This window comes from Mobula hypostoma, chromosome 9 (genome assembly GCF_963921235.1).
Source record: "Mobula hypostoma chromosome 9, sMobHyp1.1, whole genome shotgun sequence".
Taxonomy (NCBI): domain Eukaryota; kingdom Metazoa; phylum Chordata; class Chondrichthyes; order Myliobatiformes; family Myliobatidae; genus Mobula; species Mobula hypostoma.
Window position 1 is genome coordinate 64580341 of NC_086105.1, and position 23575 is coordinate 64603915.

The window sequence follows — 23575 nt, forward strand, 5'->3', positions numbered from 1 at the left end:
CCTGCTAAGTTTCTCCAGTATACTCACAGGGCGCTGTCTTGGCTTCCTGGGTGTGATAGTTCTTGGGTTTGGACGTACAGTCGGAGAAATCTAGGAAAACTGCTGCAAGGCAATTAGTAGGTAGTGCACCCTGTAGCCATGCTGTACTGGTGAAGGTGTGAATGCTTAGGAGGTCGGACAAGTGGAGTTGTGATGGATTGTGCTGAACTTGCAGATTTCTATAGATGTACCATAGAAAGCATTCCGACTGGTTGCATCACAGTATGGTGTGGACCCTCCAATGCAGAGTATGACAGGAGGCAGCAGAGGGTTGTAGACACAGCCAGGGTACCTGTGCTATCCATCACAGGCACAATACTCAGCAGCAAGGACATCTTCAAGAGGTGGTGGCTCCGTCATTAAGGACTCTCACAATTCCGGATGTGCACTTTTCTCGTGACTGTCATCAGGGAGGAGGTACAGGAAGCTAAAGCCACACAAGCAATGATTCAGGAACGGCTCCTTCCCTCTGCCTCAGGTTTCTAAATGGCCTATGAACATCACCTCATCTTTCATTCTTTATTTTTGCACTATTTATTAATTTTTATAATTTATAAAATGTTTTGTCTTTTTATGTTGTTCGGTAGGTACTGGTGCCTCAGAACAACACAATCCATGTCAGTGACAATAAACCTGATTCTGAAAAAGTTGTTGTGTTGTTGGAAACACACGTTGAGAAAATGCAAGCAGCAGGCACAGAATGCTGGAGGAACTCAGCAGGCCAGGCCGCATCTATATGAGATAATGCTGGTCTGTGCAGTTCGGTCAGAAGCCTCTTGATGTCACTTGTTACTTGGAAGGTGTGAATTACTGAGTCTTTGAGCAATAGGGCGTGGAAATAGGAGACGACAGAGACTGCAAACTGCATAGTACGGAAAACTTCGACCACAGCACAGTACAGGTCCCTCAGCCCTCAATGTTGTGCCGACCTTTTAACCTACTCCAAGTTCACTTCAACCCGTCCCTCCCATGTAACCCTCCATTTTTCTAACATCCATGTGCATAAGAGTCTCCTAAATTTGCTAAGTGTATCTGTCTCTATCACCAACCCTGGCAGTGTATCCTACACACCCACTGCTCTCTGGTTAAAAAAAAATCTACCTCTGACAAACCCCCCCCAACCCCGTACCTTCCCCCAAGCAACTTCGAATTATGCCCTCTTGTGTTAGCCATTTCTGCCCAGGGTAAGTCTCTGCATGTCAACCCTATCTATGCCTCTTATCGTCTTACGCACCTCTTTCAAGTCATCTCTCATCCTCCTTCGCTCTAGAACAGGCGTTCCCAAGCTTTCCTGTGCCATGGGACGATACCATAAAGCAAAGGTTCTGCGGCCCCAGGGTGGGAACCCCCGTTCTAGAGAGAAAAGCTCCAGCTCACTCAACCTATCCTGAGAATATATGCTCTCTAATCCAGGCAGCATCCTGGTAATTCACCTCTGCACCCTCTCTAAAGCATTCGCTTGAAGGCAAGACTCCAAGTGTATAGTTGATGTCTCAGGTTCGTCTAGATTGAAAGGCAGGGGGATGATTGCCAGAGTAAAGAGGTGGGGTGGGGGTGAAGGGGTGAAGCAAGATCTGGCAGGAGTGAGGAGTAAATCCAGGTGATGGGCAGATGGAGAAGGTGGGGGAGGAGAAAGTGGGAGGAGTCTGTAGGTGATGGGCAGATGGAGAAGGTGGGGGAGGGGAAAGTGGGAGGAGTCTGTGGGTGATGGGCAGAGGGAGGTGGGGGAGGAGGAACAATGGGGGGAGTGTGTGGGTGATGGGTAAACGGAGAAGGTGAGAGAGGGGATAGTGGGAGGAGTCTGTGGGTGATGGGCAGATGGAGAGGAAAGAAGCCCTTCGGCTCATCTGGTCCATTCCAATCAAGATTCCCATCTAAGTTGCTCCATTTACCTGCATTTGGCCTATATACCCTCAGTCTTTCCTATCCATGTTGCCTTGATATCAAAGGTGATAGAGTAGGTTTTCGCAAAAAAAAAGGAGCGGTTTTATGTTTAAGAAATAACACTTATTGTACTCCAAACATGGTAGAAGAACTTTACATGATTACATTGTCATTTAAGACCAGCCTCTTAAAGTGAACCCTGACTCAATGTCAGTGGTTGTGAATCATGTATGTTTCTGTATTACCCTACACAGCCCTCCCCCAGGATTGACTAAAACTGACATTGTGAGCTTGTCTGGAGCTCGGGTCCAGTGTTCCATGGGTGGAGGAATAGCAGGTGCCTCTGGCTCATCCAGAGGTGTGTTGACATGCTTATGGTCATATCGTGACAGCAGAGTCATGGTAGTGAAGTTCTCCAAATCTCGGTAGGCCAGTTTAAGGCAATTGTCCAAAATACATTTGGGTTTACCCTTCTTATCTATAATAAAAGTCTTTTTTTCTCCATTCCAAAATGCCGAAAAGAGCACTGTAAGGGGGCCTAAGGGGATGTCAGTGTGCATCATGGCGGACAAAAACAAACGAGGCAGAACGTAGGTCAACAGGAACCCAAGGGTGCTGTACGCCATGGTGGGAGTAGGAATAGGTGCAAAGGAATTGAATTTACTGAAGAGGATGGAATACTGCTGAGAGGCCGACCAGATGCTTTAGAGTCATGGCATCAGGAATAAGATCATCTGGCAGTCTTAATGACTGCCCGTATACCAACTCAGCCACAGGCGACTGCAGGTCGTCTTTTGGAGCTGTTCTGAGCCCCAGCAGAACCCACAAGATGTGATGACGTCAACACTCATCCATCAGAGAAGCTGTCAAAGCAGCCTTTAAGGAGCGGTAAAAACAATCACATAGGCCATTGGACTGTGAGTGATATGACATGGTGTGATGTAGCCTAACGCTGAGGTTCTGGGCCATCATGGCCCAGAGGTCTGAAATGAATTGGGGACTGTGGTCAGAGGAAATATCAGCTGAGGTGCCAAAACGAGCAACCCAGGTTCTGATGAACACCTGAGACACGTCTGCTGCCTTTATTGATGCCAGAGGGGTGACCTTGGCTACCTGGTGGTACGGTCCACCATGATAAGGAGAGGCATGAAACCACGGGAGGGGGGAAAGGACCAACCAGGTCCACATTGACATGGTCAAACCATCGCTCAGGGACTGCAAATGGTGCCAATGGCGCCTGAACATGATGATTAATTTTTGCCCGCTGGCACTCCACACAAGTTGCAGTCCAATCACACACGTCCTTTCTAAAGCTGTGCCACACAAACTTTAGTGCAACCAGTTTCTGTGAGGCCTTGCGGCCCGGATGCAAGAGGTCATGTATGGAGCTAAAATCATTCCATCTCCAGTTTGCCGGCACTATGGGACGAAGGTGACCGGTTGAGACATCACACAGGAGAGAAACCACAGCTTCCCTGAACTTAATGTTAGCCAACCACATGCCAGTGACTGCTGCTTGGTAAGCCTGGACCTCTGGGTCAGTAGTTTGGTCTGCTGCCATGCTGGCATAGTCAACCCCTCTGTGTACGGCCTCACCGGCTGGCCATGAGAGGCAATCAGCCACAGCATTACTTTTCCCCTTGATATGTTGTGTATCAGTTGTGAACTCTGATATGTAGGCCTGGTGGTATTGTTCCTGTGCAGAACAAGGGTCAGATACTTTGGCCATTACATGCATGAGGGGTTTGTGGTCAACGAAATGGCGGCCCTCCAGAAGCAAACAAAAATGTCAGGCAGCCAGATAGAGACTGAGAAGCTCACAGCCAGATGTGCTGTACCTCCCTTTCGGGGGACGGAACTGTCGGCTGAAGAAGGTTGCCGCACGCCTCCGAGCAAATGTTCGCACACAGCATAGTCTGAGGCGTCAGTAGTAATGGCTATAGGTGCATTGGGGAACGGGTGCACCAGTAGGGTCTCGTTGGAAAGAGCTTGCCTGGAATCATCAAATGCCCTGGTCATGTCCCCTGACCAGTCAAGCATGTGATTAGGGTATTGTCTTTAAGTGCACTATACACGGGAAGCACACATTCAGCAGCTCACGGAATGAAGCGGTGACAGAATAATTCACCATGCCTAAAATCTCCTGTAGTTTTTTAGTAGTGTGGGCCAGTGCGAAATCCATAATCACAGCTAGTTTTAATGGGAGGGGTTTTGCACCTTCTGCAGAGACGCACTAGCCAAGAAAGTCGATGGTTGACACCTTAACTGGCATTTAGCAGGGTTAATAATAAACCAGTGTTGGCTTAAGCACGCAAAAAGTGTCTGGAGATGTGACACGTGTTCGGATTTGGATACACTGCCGACAAGTATGTCATCCAGGTAAACAAAAGAAAATCTATGTCTTTTAATACAGAGTCCATCAGCTGTTGGAAAGCCTCTGCTGCTTTTTTTTAGCCCAAATAGCATGCACAGGAAATCAAAGAGGCCAAAATGGGTTATCGCAGCTGATTTGGGAATGTCCTCCAAGCACATGGGTACCTGATGTTAGCCCCTAAGTAGATCGACCTTGGAAAAACAATAACTTTCTGGCTAAATGTGCTGCAAAGTCTTGGATGAGTGGGACCGGGTAATGATCAGGGGTGGTGGCCTCGTTAGAGCATCTGTAATCACCACATGGGCGACAACCACCATTGGATTTAGGGACCATATGGAGGGGCCAAGCCCGGGGGCTATTGACTGGCGTACAATGCCGAGTCTTTTCATGTTAGTGCAGGCATGGACAGGTGGGCCAATTGTGGGAATGTGGTCCTCGATCCCATGTTTTGTGTCTGTGGTGGAGAATGTGGGCTTGGTGAGGTCTGGGAGTTTTCCCGGTAGCCAAGTAAACTCACATGTGGTTGTCCATGCGCTTGCCAGAGTCGTTGTGGGGAACTTACTGGGAAGGCTAAATGCCATCCTTCATGTCCTGTAAGTCTGGATCCTGCTGTCGTTGGCGGCCTCCAGTCAGGTTTTCTCAATCTTTGCCTTCTCATCAATAGTCGATGCTGGCAGCACCCTCACTTGAGCAACCCGTGTCAGACAGGACGCATCACCCTGAAAGGGTGTCCGTAATGAACAGCTGGAACCCATGGTGTTCACACACTTCTGACATCCTGATATGCTGGCACTGTTGAAGCTGCAAAGTGGTCTGTGCTGTCTGGAATCCATATTAAATTGCCTGTGGTAAAAACACAGGCTCGGTGTCATCTGTTTTACAGCTGCGGGCATCCTTATGTTGGGGGCTTTGCTGACTGAGTTTGTAGAGGTAGGGAAAGTAGGAATGATGCATCACTGCTCAGCTGAGTGTAGACTATCAGCCATTTTCGCAAGTTCCCTATTGTCCTTCATGGTTGCATTAGTGAGGGCTACGTGGACTTGATCAGGCACTTGCTGCATGAGTGAAACCCTGTTCTTTTGCCCAGAATCACATGACGCAACATCCTTGCAAATCCCAGACTGAGAATTCATCAGCAGTTATTAATAAATGGATGTCTCAAAATAGCAAACATTTCACAATAATCTTATAATTTATAATAGACTGATTAGCAATTGCACGTGCATTGGTGTGGGTGTGTGTCTGTCTGTATATATGTTTGTGTGTGTGTGTGTGTGTGGTGTGTGTGTGTGTGTGTGTGTGTGTGTGCGTGTGTGAATGTCTGCGTGTATGTTGTGGGTTTTCACATGGGTGTGTGCATGTGTGCATGTTTGTGTACATGTGATTGCATATATGCCTGTGGGTATGGGAGTGTGTGCATGCATGTGTGTGTATGTATGTGTGTATCTGTGTATGTACAGTATGTGTTTGCACGAATGTGCACCTGTGTTTCTACATATGAATGTTGTGGACATGCATATACATAAAAGTGTGCGTGTATGCTTTTGTTTAAGAACTGTTACATAATCTCCCCAGCAGTTATACTGCAGGCATGTGTAGCAGCAGATGGAGTTCACGGCTCTGGTTCCTGCTCTCTGATAATTCCGAGGGGAGCCGGTTTGTTTCCCCATGGCTCTCAGAGTAAATATGCAAACACTCCACAGCCCCCGAACTGCAGCCGTCCCCATTTACAACTAATCCACTGCTCATACTCTAAATCTTCCTTTGATCTATTTTATTTCCTAATGAGTTAGAAAATCGACAGTAGTTCTGCGCCAAGGAAAGAAATTTTTAGCTCAAAACAACACTTGTGTCATTGAGATTGGGGAGAGAAGTTGGCTTTAGAAGGCAGAGTTAATAACATCGTTGTATAACAAGATGGTTTCCGTTTCATTGAAGACTGGCAGAAGTATGCTTTGACCATCTGCAACAACTTCTCCTGTCAGCTCCTAAAGAGGTGTGAGACACAGTCCACGTTGCTATGGTACTGACCAGGAATTGAGAGGAATTGATCAGGCTGATTATAGAGTCATATGGCATGGAAACAGGCTCTTCAACCCAACTGGTCCATGCCAACCAAGGTGTCCATTGTTAGCAACACATATGAAATGCTGGAGGAACTCAGCAGGCCAGGCAGCATCTATGGAAAAGAGTAAACAGTCGACGTTTTGGACCTGCCTCAGTCACTTGAGGGCATCTTGTTCTATATTAAGCACACTCTGGGTGAAAAATTATTCAGGTTCCTACTAAAATTCTCTGCTCTCACCCTAAACCTATGCTCTCAAGTTTTTGATTCTCCAACTCTCGGAAAGTCTGTGCACGTTCACCTTACCTATGCCCCTCATGATTTTCCACCCCCCCCCCCCGGGGTGGCACCTCACATAGCAGTTAGTGTATCACTATTACAGAACCAGCAATATAGATTCAATTGCCACTGTTCTCTGTTTGTACATTCTCCCCATGACCATGTGGGTCTTCTCCGGGTGCTACGGTTTCCTCCACATTCCAAAGATGTAGGGGTTAATAGGTCACAATGTGTAATTGGGTGGCGCAGGCTCTGTAACCATATCCAATCTCTAAATAAAAATAAAATAAAAGATTAAAGACCAGCTTCATTTGTCACATGTACATCGAAGCATACAGTGAAATGCATTGTTCCAAAGCTCAAAGTTCAACCTAAAATTTATTATCGGAGTACATACATGTCACCACATACAACTCTGAGATACATTTCTGCAGGCATACTGAGCAAATCTATAGAATAGTAACTGTAAACAGGATCAAGAAACAACAAATTGTTCAAATGCAAATACAAATAAAGAACAAAAAATAACAAGAGCATGAAATAACAAAATAACGAGTCTTTAAAGTGAGACCAATGGTTGTGGGAACACCAGCAATAGAATGAGTGTAGTTATCCCCTTTTGTTCAGAGCCTGATGGTTGAGGGTAGTAACTGTTCTTGAACCTGGTGGTGCAAGTGCTGTGGCATTTCTAACTTCAACCTGATGGCAGCAGTGAGAAAAGAGCATGGCCTGGGTGGTGAGGATCTTTGATGATGGATGCTGTTTTTCTATGGCAACGTTTCATGTAGATGTGCTCAATGGTCGGGAGGGCTTTACCCATGATGTATTGGGCCAAATCCACTACTTTTTGTAGGATTTTCCGCTTAAAGTCTTTGGCGTTCCCAGACCAGCTGTAGTGCAGCCAGTCAGCACACTTTCCATCACATATCTATAGAAGATTGCCAAGGTTTTTGATGACATGCCAAATCTCCACAGACTCCTGAGGAAATAGAGGTGCTGTTATGCTTTGTTTGCAATTTTATTTATATGATGGGTCCAGGACAGTTCCTCTTAGATAGTGACAGCCAGAAATTTAAAGTTACGGACCCTCTCCATCTCTGGTGAGTACTGGCTCATGGGCCTCTGGTTTCCCTCCCGTGAAGTCTTCAATGAGTTCTTTAGTCTTGTTGACATTGAGTGAGAGGTTGTTGTTATTACACCACTCAGCCAAATTTTCAATCTCCCTCCTGTATGCTGATTCATCACCCCCTTTGATACGGCCCACAACAGTGGTGTTGTCAGCAAACTTGAATAAGGTGTCGGAGCTGTACTTAGCCAGACTGTCATAAGTTTAAAGAAAGTAGAGCAGGGGGCTAAGCACACATCCCCGTGGTGCTCCTGTACTGATGGAGATGGTGGAGGAAAAGTTTTTGCGAATCCAAACTGACTGCGGTCTGCAAGTGAGGAAATCCGTGATCTAATTGTGGAAGGAGGTACTGAGGCCCAGGTCTTGGAGTTTACTGATTCGTTCTGAGGGGATGATGGTACTAAATGCTGCTGTAATCAATAAAGAACATCCTGATGAATGCACCTTTGCTGTCCAGAAGTTCCAGAGTTGTGTGAAGAGCCAATGAGATGGCATCTGTTGTAGATCTGTTGTGTCAGCTATCAACACGGTCCAAGGATGTGCAGCCCGCAACTGTTCCCACACTCCTGGTGTCAACACAGCTTAATAACTCAGATATCTTTGGATTGTGAGAGGAAGTTAGATCTCCTAGAGGAAGCCCACGTAGTCTTGGGGAGAATGTACAAACTCCTTGCAGACAATGGTGTGAACTGGACTCTGGTCACTGGTGCTGTGAAGCACTACACTAACCACAACAGTACCATGCCACTTTCAGTTCCCCCATACCCTTGTACTCCCTCATCCCTCATAGTCCTCATGATCACCCCTCAGCTTCCTGCGTGCCAATGAAAAAAGTCCAACCTTTTGTCCTGGTCACCTGTCTACAGGAAGGATCCATAAGCTGGAAAGAGTACAGAGAAAATCTACAAGGACGTTGCTGGGATTTGAGGACCTGAGTTATAGAGAAAGGTTTAATAGGTTTGGACTTTATCCCCTGGAGCGTAGGAGAATGAGGGGAGATTTGATAGCGGTACTCAAAATTATGAGGGGTATAGATTGGGTAAATGCCAGCAGGCTTTTACACTGAGATTGTGTGAGACTAGAGCTGGAAGTCATAGGTTAAGGGTCAAAGGTGAAATATTTAGGGGGAACCCGAAGGGAAACCTTTTCACTCAGAGGGTGGTGCAAGCTGCCAGCCAAAATGGTGGATGGTTTCAAATTTATTATCAAAGTACATATATGTCACTATATACAGCCCTGAGATTCGTTCTCTTGCGGGCAATCATTGTAAATACAAGGAAAACAATAGTATCAATGAAAGACCACACCCAACAGGACAGAGAACAACCAGTGTTCTAAAGAAACAGAATGTGCAAATATAAAAAAGAAAGAGAATAGAAATAGTAATAATAATAATAAATAAACAATAAATATTGAGAACATGAAAACATGTGCCTTGAAAGTAAGTCCGTAGGTTGCAGGAACAGTTCGGTGATGGGATGATCGAAGTTGAGTGAAGTTACCCCCTCTGGTTCAAGAGCCTGTTGGTTGAGGGGTAATAACTGTTCCTGAACCTGGTGGTGTGAGTCCTGAGGCTCCTGTACCTTCTGCCTGCTGTAAGAGATCATGGTCTGGATGGCAGGTGTCGTCGATGATGGATGCCGCTTTCCTGCAACAACACTTTGTGTAGATGTACTCAATGGTTGGGAAGGCTTTACCCAGGATAGGCTGGGCCAGATCCACTTGGGGTGACGGTAGGCAAATTGGAGTAGATCCAAGTTGCTCCTTTGGCAAGAATTAATATGTTTCACCACCAACTTCTCAAAGCACTTTATCTTTTTGGTTTTTCTGTGTGGGAAGATCTGTTAATTTTTGTCTATGAGGGAGGGGTAGGGGGTTTGATGCTATAGTCACTGTTCTTTTCTGTGACGGAGGGGTTTGGGGGGGTTTGATGTTATTGTCACTTTTTTTGAGAGGGAGGGGTTTGGGGGTTTGATATTATTGTCACTGTTTTTTTGCGAGGGAGGGGTTTGGGGTTTGGTGTTATTGTCAGTTTTTTTGTGAGGGAGGGGTTTGGGGTTTGGTGTTATTGTCAGTTTTTTTGTGAGGGAGAGGTTTGGGGGTTTGATGTTATTGTCAGTTTTTTTGTGAGGGAGAGGTTTGGGGGTTTGATGTTATTGTCACTGTTTTTTGTGAGGGAGGGGTTGGAGGGTTTGGAGTTTGTGAATTTTATTTCTTTTTCCTTTTTGTGCAGGGAGGGGGTTGATATCTTTTCTTTCGATGACTCCCATGTGTTTTTTAGTATTTCATGGCTGTCTGGAGAAGATGAATATCAGAGTTGTATTATACATGCATACTTTGACAATAAAAATTGAACCCCTAAACCTTTAAGTGCTTTTGGATGATAGTCATTGAGGTAGGCTATCATGGTCTTCTTAGGTACCATCATAATCTCACCATTTAAGAGAAGTTTGGATAAGTACATGAATGAGAGAGGTACAGATGGCTACAGTATGTTCTGGGTGTAGGTCTAAAGGACTAGATTGAATAATAGTTCAGCAAAAACAAGGTGGGCTGTTTGCTCTATTACTTTATGACTCTATGATCTACTCAATCCTTCTCCATAATTGAGTTCCTATTGTGGGGGTCTATCATGAGTTAAAATTTTCACTATCAACAGGGCCGGTGGAGCCATGACTCATTGGGTGATAGTGTTGGTATTGAGTCAGAAGTTTGGGAGTCTACCACAGTCAAATGGACTTGTGCACCAGACTCCAACCAGTGTCATACTGATGGAGTGGTGTGGTGTCAGGAATACTCTCTTTTGGATGAGGTGTTAAACCAAAGTTGCATCTGCTCTTTCAGGTGGAAGTTAGGGGTCCATGCTGCTACTTTAAGTAAAGCCTGAAGCCAATTTTGGTACCTCAATCAACCACAGAAACATCATGAATTATCTGATGAGACCACCATTAATGGGACTTTGCTGTATGGCAGTGCCAAAACCTTAGCTGCATTGCAATATTTATTTATTTGTTTGCTTGTTTGTTATTTATCTCTGAATACATGTATTTATTATTACATTTTGTATTTGCAGTTTGTCTTTTTTGCACATTGGTTGTTGGTCACTCTTTGTGTAGTTTTTCTTTAATTCTATTGTATATCTAGGTTCTACTGTGAATTCCTGCAAGAAAATGCATCTCAGGGTAGTACATGCTGACATATACGTAGTTCGCTTTTAAATTTACTTTGAGCTTTGAAATTTGAGCATTGATCACTCTAGCAGTTTAATGAAATTTAAGTTGGTACTCTGGCTATCGGTATTGGTAATGGTTTATTATTGTCACATGTACAAAGATACAGTGAAAAGCTTGTCTTTACATTGTTCATACAGATCAAATCATTACACAGTACACTGGGCTAGAACATAGAACACCACAGCACAGTACAGGGTCTTGAGCCCATGATCTTATGCTAACCTTTTAACCTACTCCAAGATCAATCTAACCCTTCCCTCCCACATAGTCCTCCATTGTGCAATTAACCATGTGCTTTGCTGAGAATTTCTTAAATGTCTCTAATCTGCCTCTATCACCACCCTTGGCAGGGTGTTCCATGCATCCACCACTCTCTGTGTAAAAAACTTCCATCTGACATCCCACTATACTTTCCTGTAATCACTTTAAAATTATGCCCCCTTATATTAGCCATTTCCACACTGGGAACAAGTCTTTGGCTCTTCACTTTACCTTTGCCTCCTATCATCTTGTATCCAAGGACTGCTGTGTGTTAAGTGCCAAAGCTTTTGCTATATTGCACCATTGATCAGTCCAATGGATTAGTGGAATTTAAGATTAGTTCTATTGGTATCGATATTGTATTGAAATTGGTTTATTGTTGTCACATGTATCAGGTTTAGTATATGTTGTGAAATTGTTGCTTTGTAGCAGCAGTACATTGCAATACATAATAATAAAAAACTATACATTACTATATATATATATATATAATTAAATATAGAAACATAGAAACATAGAAAATAGGTGCAGGAGTAGGCCATTCGGCCCTTCGAGCCTGCACTGCCACTTATTATGATCATGGCTGATCATCCAACTCAGAACCCTGCACCAGCCTTCCCTCCATACCCCCTGACCCCTGTAGCCACAAGGGCCATATCTAACTCCCTCTTAAACATAGCCAATGAACTGGCCTCAACAGTTTGCTGTGGCAGAGAATTCCACAGATTCACCACTCTCTGTGTGAAGAAGTTTTTCCTAATCTCAGTCCTAAAAGGCTTCCCCTCTATCCTCAAACTGTGGCCCCTCGTTCTGGACTTCCCCAACATCGGGAACAATCTTCCTGCATCTAGCCTGTCCAATCCCTTTAGGATCTTATACGTTTCAATCAGATCCCCCCTCAACCTTCTAAATTCCAACGAGTACAAGCCCAGTTCATCCAGTCTTTCTTCATATGAAAGTCCTGCCATCCCAGGAATCAATCTGGTGAACCTTCTTTGTACTCCCTCTATGGCAAAGATGTCTTTCCTCAGATTAGGGGACCAAAACTGCACACAATACTCCAGGTGTGGTCTCACCAAGGCCTTGTACAACTGCAGTAGTACCTCCCTGCTCCTGTACTCGAATCCTCTCGCTATAAATGCCAGCATACCATTCGCCTTTTTCACCGCCTGCTGTACCTGCATGCCCACTTTCAATGACTGGTGTATAATGACACCCAGGTCTCGTTGCACCTCCCCTTTTCCTAATCGGCCACCATTCAGATAATAATCTGTTTTCCTATTTTTGCCACCAAAGTGGATAACTTCACGTTTATCCACATTCAATTGCATCTGCCATGAATTTGCCCACTCACCCAACCTATCCAAGTCACTCTGCATCCTCTTAGCATCCTCCTCACAGCTAACACTGCCACCCAGCTTCGTGTCATCCGCAAACTTGGAGATGCTGCACTTAATTCCCTCATCCAAGTCATTAATATATATTGTAAACAACTGGGGTCCCAGCACTGAGCCTTGCGGTACCCCACTAGTCACCGCCTGCCATTCTGAAAAGGTCCCGTTTATTCCCACTCTTTGCTTCCTGTCTGCTAACCAATTCTCCACCCACACCAATACCTTACCCCCAATACCGTGTGCTTTAAGTTTGCACACTAATCTCCTGTGTGGGACCTTGTCAAAAGCCTTTTGAAAATCCAAATATACCACATCCACTGGTTCTCCCCTATCCACTCTACTAGTTACATCCTCAAAAAATTCTATGAGATTCGTCAGACATGATTTTCCTTTCACAAATCCATGCTGACTTTGTCCGATCATTTCACCGCTTTCCAAATGTGCTGTTATCACATCCTTGATAACTGACTCCAGCAGTTTCCCCACCACCGACGTTAGGCTAACCGGTCTATAATTCCCCGGTTTCTCTCTCCCTCCTTTTTTAAAAAGTGGACCTTTTTTAAAAAGCCACCCTCCAATCCTCAGGAACTAGTCCAGAATCTAACGAGTTAGTAGTGCAAAAAGAGAGGAAAATTACTGAGGTAGTGTTTGTGGATTCATTGTCCATTCAGAAATTTGATGGTGGAGGGAAGAAGCTATTGCAGTTTTGATGAGTGTGTGCATTCAGGCTCCTGTACCTTCTCCTTGATGGTAGCAATGAGAAGAGGGCATGTCCTGGGTGATGGGGTCCTTAATGATGGGTGCCACCTTCCTGAGGCATCGCCTTTGCAAGTGTCCTGAATGTTGGGCGGCCTAGTGCCCATGGTGGGGCTGGCTGAGTTTACAATCTTCTGCAGTTTTTTACAATCCTGTGCAGTGACCCCTCCAAACCAGATGGTGATGTAGAATGCTCTCCATCTGTAGAATCTGCATAGAGTAGGTAACGTCTACTGTACAGTTGCCCGCCGTCACCACAGATCAAGGCAGCAATTGTGGAGAAGTTACAGAGTTACATAGCACACAATTAGACCCCTTGGCCCATCAAGCCCATGCTGATTATCACGTAAAATCAGCCATATCGTCATTGGCACTAAGCATTTATATGAAATATGACTGAAGTATGAAATATTAAAACATAAAAAAGTAGTGCAAAAAGAGAACAATAATAGTGAAATAGTGGTCATGGATTCATTGTCTGTTCAGGAATCTGACGGTGGAGGGGAGGAAGCTGTTTCTAAAATGTTGAGTGTGTATCTTTAGGCTCCTGATGGTAACATTGAGGAGAGGGCATGTCCTGGGTGGTGGGGGTCTGCACTCTCCCCAGTACAATGACATTCTCTTTACAGTGTATCAACCAGAACTGCACATATGGTACTCCAGCCATGGCCTAACTAACATTTTATGAAGTTGTACTAAAGCTTTACATAATGCTCATAACATGGGGTGGCATGGTAATGTAATGATTTACTGCAGCAGCAACTGGTTTTCAATTCATGCTGCTGTATGTAAAGAGTTTGTACGTGCTTCCTGCATCCATGTGTGTTTCCCCTGGTGATCCGGTTTCCTCCCACACTCCAAAGACGTACTATATGGAAATCCAGACGTACTGTATGGGTTAAGGTTAGTAAGTTGTGGGTATGCTATGTTGGCATCACAGGCATGGCAACACTGATTTTGGCCCAAAACATCAATTGCTTATTCCTCTCCATAGATGCTGAGTTTCTCAAGAATGTTGTGTGTGTTGCTCTGGATTTCCGGCATCTGCAGAATCTCTTGTGTTTTTCACTGTATCTTTAAACATGTGTCAGTATTAGACCAGTTACCAATGCTGAGAGCTGAGGAGACTCCGAGGTGATTTCACTGACAGAGTAGATGGATTTTTAGCCTGACTGGGTGTCTAGAATCAGAGGGAGTGGGTTGAATGAAGGGGATCAATTGTTTTTGGATATTATTATGTGGACTGGGGTTGTAGAGGAAAATGACGTTGGAGTTCAGCTGTGGTATTATTGAACATAAGGGAGGGGCAAGGGGCCAACTGGCCTCCTCCTGGGGTTACTTCTGATGGTGTCAAGATCCTGGGAAAGGAATTGTGTGTGTGTGTGTGTGTGTGTGTGTGTGTGTGTGTTTGTGTGTGCATGTGTGTGAGTGAGTGACATTGTGTTGTGAGTGAGGATGTGTGTGTGTGTGTGTGTGTGAGTTTGTGAGTGCACTCTGTACTCACTCTCACACACACACTTACAGACACACAGAAACTCACATACCTAATTTTACTCACACACTCACCAACATCCACACACATCCATACACAACACACACTCAGAAGCACACTCATACACTAACACACACACACTGTCGACACACATACATTCACAATATACAAATACACTTACACACATCTCAGCTACCAACATTCATACACTAACATACAAATACGAACACACACAGACACACACACACTGACAACCACTCCATCTACACACACCAACACACCCACACTCACACACGTCCACACTCACACGCTTTTACACACACACACACACACACACACTCACACACGCGCGCACACACACACACACACACACGCGCGCGCGCACACACACACACACACGATCCCATCTATAGGAAGTTCTCCCCTGCCGACGAGAGGCTGGCATGAACGCAGTTATCCCTCTGAATGTCACTTGCAGGAACTCTGAAACGTGGGGCTGGGGAAGGACGAGCAAACCCCTCTGCCGGCTCTTCGCCTCTGAATGATCTATTCTATACCAAGCAGCGCCCTGCCCGTGTCCAATCAGACAGGAGGAGCCGGTGATGCAGCGCTCCCTCACTGGAGGGTGAGCGGGGAACTGCAGTGTACCGGCGCTGTGTGGTCCCCTCCCTCCCCGCGCTCCCTATAAAGCCATTCGCTTCTTGTCAGGAGGATACTGAACTCAGTTATAGTGGAGGCACCGCCAGCCACTGCCCTGGCCAGGTGAAGCGTGCGGTTCTTTCATCTGCTTCCCCGAGAACCCGCGGGCAGACCGTTTAAACAGAACAATAAAGCGGGGGCATTATTACAGGTAAGAGCCTGTGTTCTTAATGTGCTGCCTTCGGTGCTGGGAAGATGCAGTTTGTTAAAGCATATTCCGGGCGCCTCCGGATCCCTTTATCGGAACCCTGTTTGTGCTGTGTGTGTGTGCGTGCGTGTGTGTGTGTGTTGTGGATGAGAAAGAGAGAGGGAGGATTGTCCAATTCAAGTCAAGATACCGCTGGATGCATTATGTCCGGTGTCACTCCCCCGTGTGTGTTTGAGACTCTACGAAGGGTGGAAGCTGACGGTACAAAGTTGTAGCTGACTCCGGTCATGAGGCGGATCGGAGGACGCCGTCTCAACCGACCACTCAGGAGGAGGAGGAGGGTAGTGCTGGGGGGCGGGGAGGAGATCATGCATCCTTCCCCGAGTTTGAGTTGGAATATTTCTGGTTGAGAATGAGTAGCCGTTGCTTCTGCCCTGCAAGCAGGTCATTTGAAGAGACAAGTCTCCGGTTGTGACTCACCTTTCTCTTTGGTACGGGCCAGAGCAGGGAGCTTGCTGGAAAATATTTTCCCGGGCTAGCAATAATCGGCAAATAGGAGACGTATGAGGGGAGAGACCCTCTCCATTTTACGAGATACATCTTTCCTTTACAGTCACATCCCTGGCATCGGAGCTCTTGAAGAGGGAGATAGGGTGGTGACAAATACTGGCTTAAAGTGCCCATGGAGATCGTGGGTACAGTTCGCCTCTGCCGTGGGAGACGTCTTTGCTCCCAAACCGTGCACGATCGGTGAAGCTTTTCAATGCAGAATCAATGGGCTGGATCGACGGCGAGCGTGCGGGAAGTTCTCTGATCTGGAAGTCTCTTTCCTCTGTGGTCATCGGGGCACAATTGAAGAAAGATTGGGTAGCTCATTCTCACTCAGTCCAGTGTCTCTCATGGCCGTACTGATGGCCCAACGCTGGCCAGACTCTGACCCGTATAATGTGAGCCCGTCCTAGCGGGGGTCTCGCAGAATAAAAGAGAAAAGTTAAATAAAGTAGGATAAGATCTTAACTTCAAACTTTCATCAGGAAGATAAAAAACTGTATTAAATTCCGGGGAGAAGCTAAGGCCGTGTTTGTGTATGTGTGTGTGGGTGGGCGTGCTAAGCGTTAACAGCGCCGGAATATCCCGCAGAAGGCTGGCAGGTGATGATCCAACCTCACCAGTCCGACCCGGGAGAGGACGAGAGAGGTGAGGTGGTGAGCTGGTGGGGAGAGCGAGAGAGTCCAGGTTTCTGGCCCCCCTTCGCGATTCCCCAATTGATGACAACTCGAATAGCTTAGAGTTAAAATCTGAGTTCAGATTCCACCCACTTTTAGTCACGGAGGTCTGAGGGTAATTTGATCAGAGTTTACAGAGGCTGGGGGTGCATACTAAAGGGATTTACGAAGACTAAACTACCCCTCCCACTATAAAGAGATTAAGAATAGGGAGTCGGGGTTAGATGTAGTTTTGTCACTTGGAAGCGAAGTCGGAGAGGCTTCCTCTGCCCGCCTGAAGCTCTCCACAAAATGCTTGGCTCTACCTTCGACAATGCAAGCACAGAGTAGATTCTGTCGCTCCCATTTTAGGAAGAACCGGGCATCTGGAAGGACGGTTGTAAACATCGTGTGTACGCTCAGTAGCCACATCATTTGGTACCTCTTGTACCTAATAAAGTGGCCACTGAGGGTATGTTCAAGGTCTTCTGCGGCTGTAACCCATCCACTTCAAGACTTGTGCGTTCAAAAATGCTCTTCTGCACGCCACTGTTGTAACGCGACGTTATTTGAGTCACTGTCAGCTTGAACCAGTCTGACCATTCTCCTCTGACCTCTCTCATTAACAAGGCATTTTTGCCCACAGAACTGCAGCCCACTGTACGTTTGTTTGTTTTTTTTTCACTCCACTCTCTGTAAACTCTAGAGACTGTTATGTGTGAAAATCCCAGAAGATCGGCTGTTTCTGAGACACTCAAACCACCCCATCTGGCATCAACAATTGTTCCACTGTCAAAGTCACTTAGATCACATTTCTTCCCCATTCTGATGTTTGGTCTGAACAATAACTGAACCTCTTGGCCACTTCTGCATGCTTTGAAGCATTGAGTTGCTGCCACATGATTGGCTGATTAGATGTTTGCATTAATGATCAGGTGTACCTAATAAAGTGGCCTCTGAGTGTGTTTGCTCTGCAGTGATGAATATAGATTCCAAATTGGTCGGATGTCAAACAGGTGCTTGGCTCAGTCCTATCTCTTTGGATTGTAGTCATAGTAGTTCCCTGAGAAACAAACTCTGCTTATTTGATTATGATGTACCATGTAAATGCCTCCTGTCTGAAGTACTCCTAGTTGTATGTTATAGAACATAGAACTGTTAAGCACAGGAACAGGACCTTTGGCCCATAATGTTATGCTGAACTGATTAAATTAGTAACCAAATGGCCAAATAAACTAATTTCTTCTGCCTACACAATGTCCATATCCTTTCATTTTTCTCACATTCATGTGTCTATTTAAAATTCCCTGATGTGTCAGCCTCTACCACAACCCCATACAGGGCATTCCAGGCACCCACTACTCTCTGTCTTTATAAAGAAAACCTTGCCCTAACATCTCCTTTGAAATTGCCCCTCTCACTTTAAAAGCACACCCTCTGATGTGAGACATTTCAACCCTTGTAAATGCAGAATATTCCTTAAACTGAAACGGTGATCCTGTTTCAGTGTTCTCGCTGGTTAGTTTGCACCTTGCACAGGGATTGCCACGAGCCGGTGATTCATTTGTGCATTTCCTTCAGTTGTTGCTGTGTGCAGTTATCAGAGGAATGTTGAAGTACGATTTATCTAAATGCTTTCCTTTTGGTTATTATTTCCATTTATCTTCCAACAATATTTCACTGTCAACTGCTCCAATCAAATATTTGCTCTTGAAATAATACTAGGTGGCTCGTTTTACTCATCTCATTTAGTTCCGTTAATTTGTTCTCACTTCATGTCAAAGGATTCAGGATTTTGCTCATTCCTGAGCCTTGAAGGCCATAAAACGTGGGAACAGAATTAGGCCATTCAGCCCATCGAGTCTGCTCCACCATTCCAACATAGCTGATTTACTATCCCTCTCAACCCCGTTCTCCTGCCTTTTCTCCATAACCTATGATGCCCTTACGAATCAAGTACCTATCAGCCTCTGCCTTAAATATACCCAATGACTTGGTCTCCACAGATATTCATGACTCTCTGGCTAAAGAAATGCCTCCTCATCTCTGTTCTAATGGGACATGGCAGACCAATTGAATAATTACTTTGGTTCTGTCTTCACTAAGGAGGACATAAATAATCTTCCAGAAATAGTAAGGGACAGAGGGTCCAGTGAGATGGAGGAACTGAGCGAAATACATGTTAGTAGGGAAGTGGTGTTAGGTAAATTGAAGGGATTGAAGGCAGATAAATCCCCAGGGCCAGATGGTCTGCATCCCAGAGTGCTTAAGGAAGTAGCCCAAGAAATAGTGGATGCATTAGTGATAATTTTTCAAAACTCGTTAGATTCTGGACTAGTTCCTGAGGATTGGAGGGTGGCTAATGTAACCCCACTTTTTAAAAAAGGAGGGAGAGAGAAACCGGGGAATTATAGGCCGGTTAGCCTAACGTCGGTGGTGGGGAAACTGCTGGAGTCAGTTATCAAGGATGTGATAACAGCACATTTGGAAAGCGGTGAAATGATCGGACAAAGTCAGCATGGATTTGTGAAAGGAAAATCATGTCTGACGAATCTCATAGAATTTTTTGAGGATGTAACTAGTAGAGTGGATAGGGGAGAACCAGTGGATGTGGTATATTTGGATTTTCAAAAGGCTTTTGACAAGGTCCCACACAGGAGATTAGTGTGCAAACTTAAAGCACACGGTATTGGGGGTAAGGTATTGGTGTGGGTGGAGAATTGGTTAGCAGACAGGAAGCAAAGAGTGGGAATAAACGGGACCTTTTCAGAATGGCAGGCGGTGACTAGTGGGGTACCGCAAGGCTCAGTGCTGGGACCCCAGTTGTTTACAATATATATTAATGACTTGGATGAGGGAATTAAATGCAGCATCTCCAAGTTTGCGGATGACACGAAGCTGGGTGGCAGTGTTAGCAGTGAGGAGGATGCTAAGAGGATGCAGGGTGACTTGGATAGGTTGGGTGAGTGGGCAAACTCATGGCAGATGCAATTTAATGTGGATAAATGTGAAGTTATCCACTTTGGTGGCAAAAATAGGAAAACAGATTATTATCTGAATGGTGGCCGATTAGGAAAAGGGGAGGTGCAACGAGACCTGGGTGTCATTATACACCAGTCATTGAAAGTGGGCATGCAGGTACAGCAGGCGGTGAAAAAGGCGAACGGTATGCTGGCATTTATAGCAAGAGGATTCGAGTACAGGAGCAGGGAGGTACTACTACAGTTGTACAAGGCCTTGGTGAGACCACACCTGGAGTATTGTGTGCAGTTTTGGTCCCCTAATCTGAGGAAAGACATCTTTGCCATAGAGGGAGTACAAAGAAGGTTCACCAGATTGATTCCTGGGATGGCAGGTCTTTCATATGAAGAAAGACTGGATGAACTGGGCTTGTACTCGTTGGAATTTAGAAGATTGAGGGGGGATCTGATTGAAACGTATAAGATCCTAAAGGGATTGGACAGGCTAGATGTGGGAAGATTGTTCCCGATGTTGGGGAGGTCCAGAACGAGGGGTCACAGTTTGAGGATAGAGGGGAAGCCTTTTAGGACCGAGATTAGGAAAAACTTCTTCACACAGAGAGTGGTGAATCTGTGGAATTCTCTGCCACAGCAAACTGTTGAGGCCAGTTCATTAGCTATGTTTAAAAGGAAGTTAGATATGGCCCTTGTGGCTACAGGGGTCAGGGGGTATGGAGGGAAGGCTGGGTTCTGAGTTGGATGATCAGCCATGATCATAATAAATGGCGGTGCAGGCTCGAAGGGCCGAATGGCCTACTCCTGCACCTATTTTCTATGTTTCTATGTTTCTATCCTTGTATTCTGAGACCATGCCTTCTGGTCCTAGATTCACATACTACAGTAAATAGCCTCTCCATGTCCAGATTCCCACCCTGGGGTCCATGGACCTCTTGCTTAATGATATCAAGGTGCAAGGTTCATTTATTATCAAAGCGTGTATCCATATACAACTTGGAATTTGTATTGAAATTAGTATTGGTTCATGGCATGAAGGTTGGGAACCCCTGGCCTAGGCCCTTCAGTATTCAACAGGTTTCAATGAGATTCCCCCTTCATTCTTCTAAACTGCAGTGAGTATAGGCCCAGAGCCATCAAACGCTCTGGTTCAAAACAAAGAAGTCTAGTGATGTTCCTTTACTTGGAATGATGTGATGACTTGTTTAGCCACAGCCTTGTTTCTGTCTGAGATTGGGTTTTCAAAAACCCAGTTACTTTTAGAGACGTCCTGGGCCTAATGTTTATCTGTCATAGAACAGAGCATTATAGCACAGTACTGGCCCTTTGGCCTACAATGTTGCGCCTATCCGAGTTTCTTGAATGTCCCTAGTGCATCTGCCTCTATCACTACCACTGTCAGCCATCCAAACACCCATCAGTAATATTAAAATAAGGCAACATTAAAACATTAGACACATGAATGATAAAATTGGAAGGTTATGTGGGAGGGAGGGTTTAGATTGATCTTAGAGTAGGTTAAAATGCCAGCACAACATTGTGGGCTGAAGGGCCTATATTGTGCTGTAAACAGGATACAGGGTCTCCCACTTTGTTGTGGGAACTGGTGTGCACAAATTTATTATTGAATTTTCTACATTTTTTCCTCAATATGCACCATTGACTTTAGAGGTTCTGAAAGGCTGAAAATAAATCTTCATTTCGACATCCTTTAAAGATGAATATTGGCTGGATAAGGTGGGCTCGATGAGGGCTGAGTGGATTGATGGGTATGGTGATTGGTATCTCCTAAGCTGGAGAGAGCAATGGACAAGTGAGATGGTCCATTTATTATTAAAGGGAAGTAAAATATTTTGGATGTACTCCACAACCGCATTTAATTCTTCTTGTCCCTTTTGGGGAAGAGGATGTGGAGGCTCTGGAATGGGTGCAGAAGAGTATAAAGACAAAGATTAGCTTTGTCACGTATGTATATATAGAAATATCAAAACATATAATGGAATGCGTCATTTGCATCGTCGTTTGTGATGTGCTGGGGGCAGCTCGCAAGATTTGCCACACTTCCGGTGCTAACATAGCTTGCCAACAGCTCACTAAACATGGCCATACCTCTTTGGAATTTGGGAGGAAACCCATGCAGTCACCTGGTGAACATAGAAATTCCATACAAGCAGCAGCGGGAATCGAATCCTAATCAGTGATCGCTGGCACTGTAAAGCGATTGCACTGACTGTCATGCTGTCACGTCATCCAGGTGGGATTCTGTCCGGATTCGAGGATATAAGCAATCGAGAAAGGTACAGCTTGGGCTGTTTACTCTGGACTGTCAGCCTGAGGGGAAATGTGATAGAAGTCTGTAAGATTATGAGAGCACAGGTAGAGTAGATAGCTGGTATCTCTTTCCAGGGTAGAAATGTGAATGCCTGCGAGAAAATGATTGTCATATGGTGACATGTACAAGATATACTTTGAACTTTAAGATGTCTAATGCTAAAGGGAACATACTTAAGATGAGAGGGTAAGTTCAAAGGAGGCGTGCAAAGCAACTCTGTGATACAGGGAGGCAAGGGTGCCTGGAGAATGTACTGACAGGGGTGGTTGTAGAGGCAAATACAATAGAGGCATTTAGGAAGCCCTTAGATAGGCACAAAAATGAGCAGCAAATGGAGGGATATAGACATTGTGTAGGCAGAAGTGATGGTTAGTTAGACATTAGGCGTTTATTTACCATTTTAATTAGTTCGGCACAACATCATGGGTCAGAGGGCCGATTCCTGTGCTGTACGTTCTATGTAGAATAAACCTCTGTTGTCTCTGGCTAAATGTGAGGGTGGATTCAGTTGCCTGAGAGGTACTTTTGATTCCAGGTAATACGCAGGGAACGATTCAAGGGAACGATTAGAACAGACTGATGCTCTCCCTGGTCAGAAAAGATTTGACAGCCTGTGTTATCTTTTAGAACGAACAAGACTAAGGATTGACATGATGGATTGGACCTGGTAGACAGGCATTGTATGTTAAGCTAATTAAAAGATTTGAATAAATGAAGACGTTTCCAGTCACGTGTGTGAGACCATAACCAGATGCTTTGACAATAAAGAGGCAAGTTTGGTAAATTTGTTTGTTATTGCCACATGTACTAAGGTACAGTCAAAAGCGTTGTTTGGCATGCCATCCATATAGATCATTTCATTATAACAGTGTATCAAAGCAGGACCCGCGAAAAGTAATGACTGAATGCAGAAGATAGTGTTACAGCTACAGAAAAAAGGCAGTGTAGGCAGACAACATGGTACAAGAACCATGTCAAGGTACGTTATGGAGTCAAAAGCCTTTTATCATTCAAACAGTCCTATAACAGCAGAATAGAAGCTGTCCTTGAGCCTGGAGGTAAGTGCTTTCAGTCTTTTGTATCATCTGTCTGATGGCAAGGGGGAGAAGAGTGAATGACCAGGGTGGGAGGGATTTTTGATAATGTCTCCGTGACACATCGAGCTCTCTCTGGTTTCTTGTGGTTTTGGGCAGACCAGTTGCCATAGCAAGCCAGAAAGGATGCTTTCAATGGTGCCACTGTAAAAAAACTGGTGACGGTCATGCTGAGGAAGTGGAGACACTGCAGTGCTTTCTTGGACAGGGTGATTGTGT

The 23575-nt window shown here is 45.2% G+C and overlaps 1 protein-coding gene across 2 annotated transcripts in view; it reads left to right on the forward strand.

Moving 5' to 3' along the window:
- The first annotated feature begins 15558 nt into the window (after positions 1-15558).
- Positions 15559-23575, forward strand: part of LOC134351775 (synaptotagmin-A) — a 676813-nt gene continuing 668796 nt past the window's right edge. For both annotated transcript variants that reach the window (XM_063058418.1, XM_063058423.1), the window contains exon 1: positions 15559-15753. The gene's annotated coding sequence lies outside the window, so the exon portion shown is untranslated. The remainder of the gene's footprint in view (positions 15754-23575) is intronic.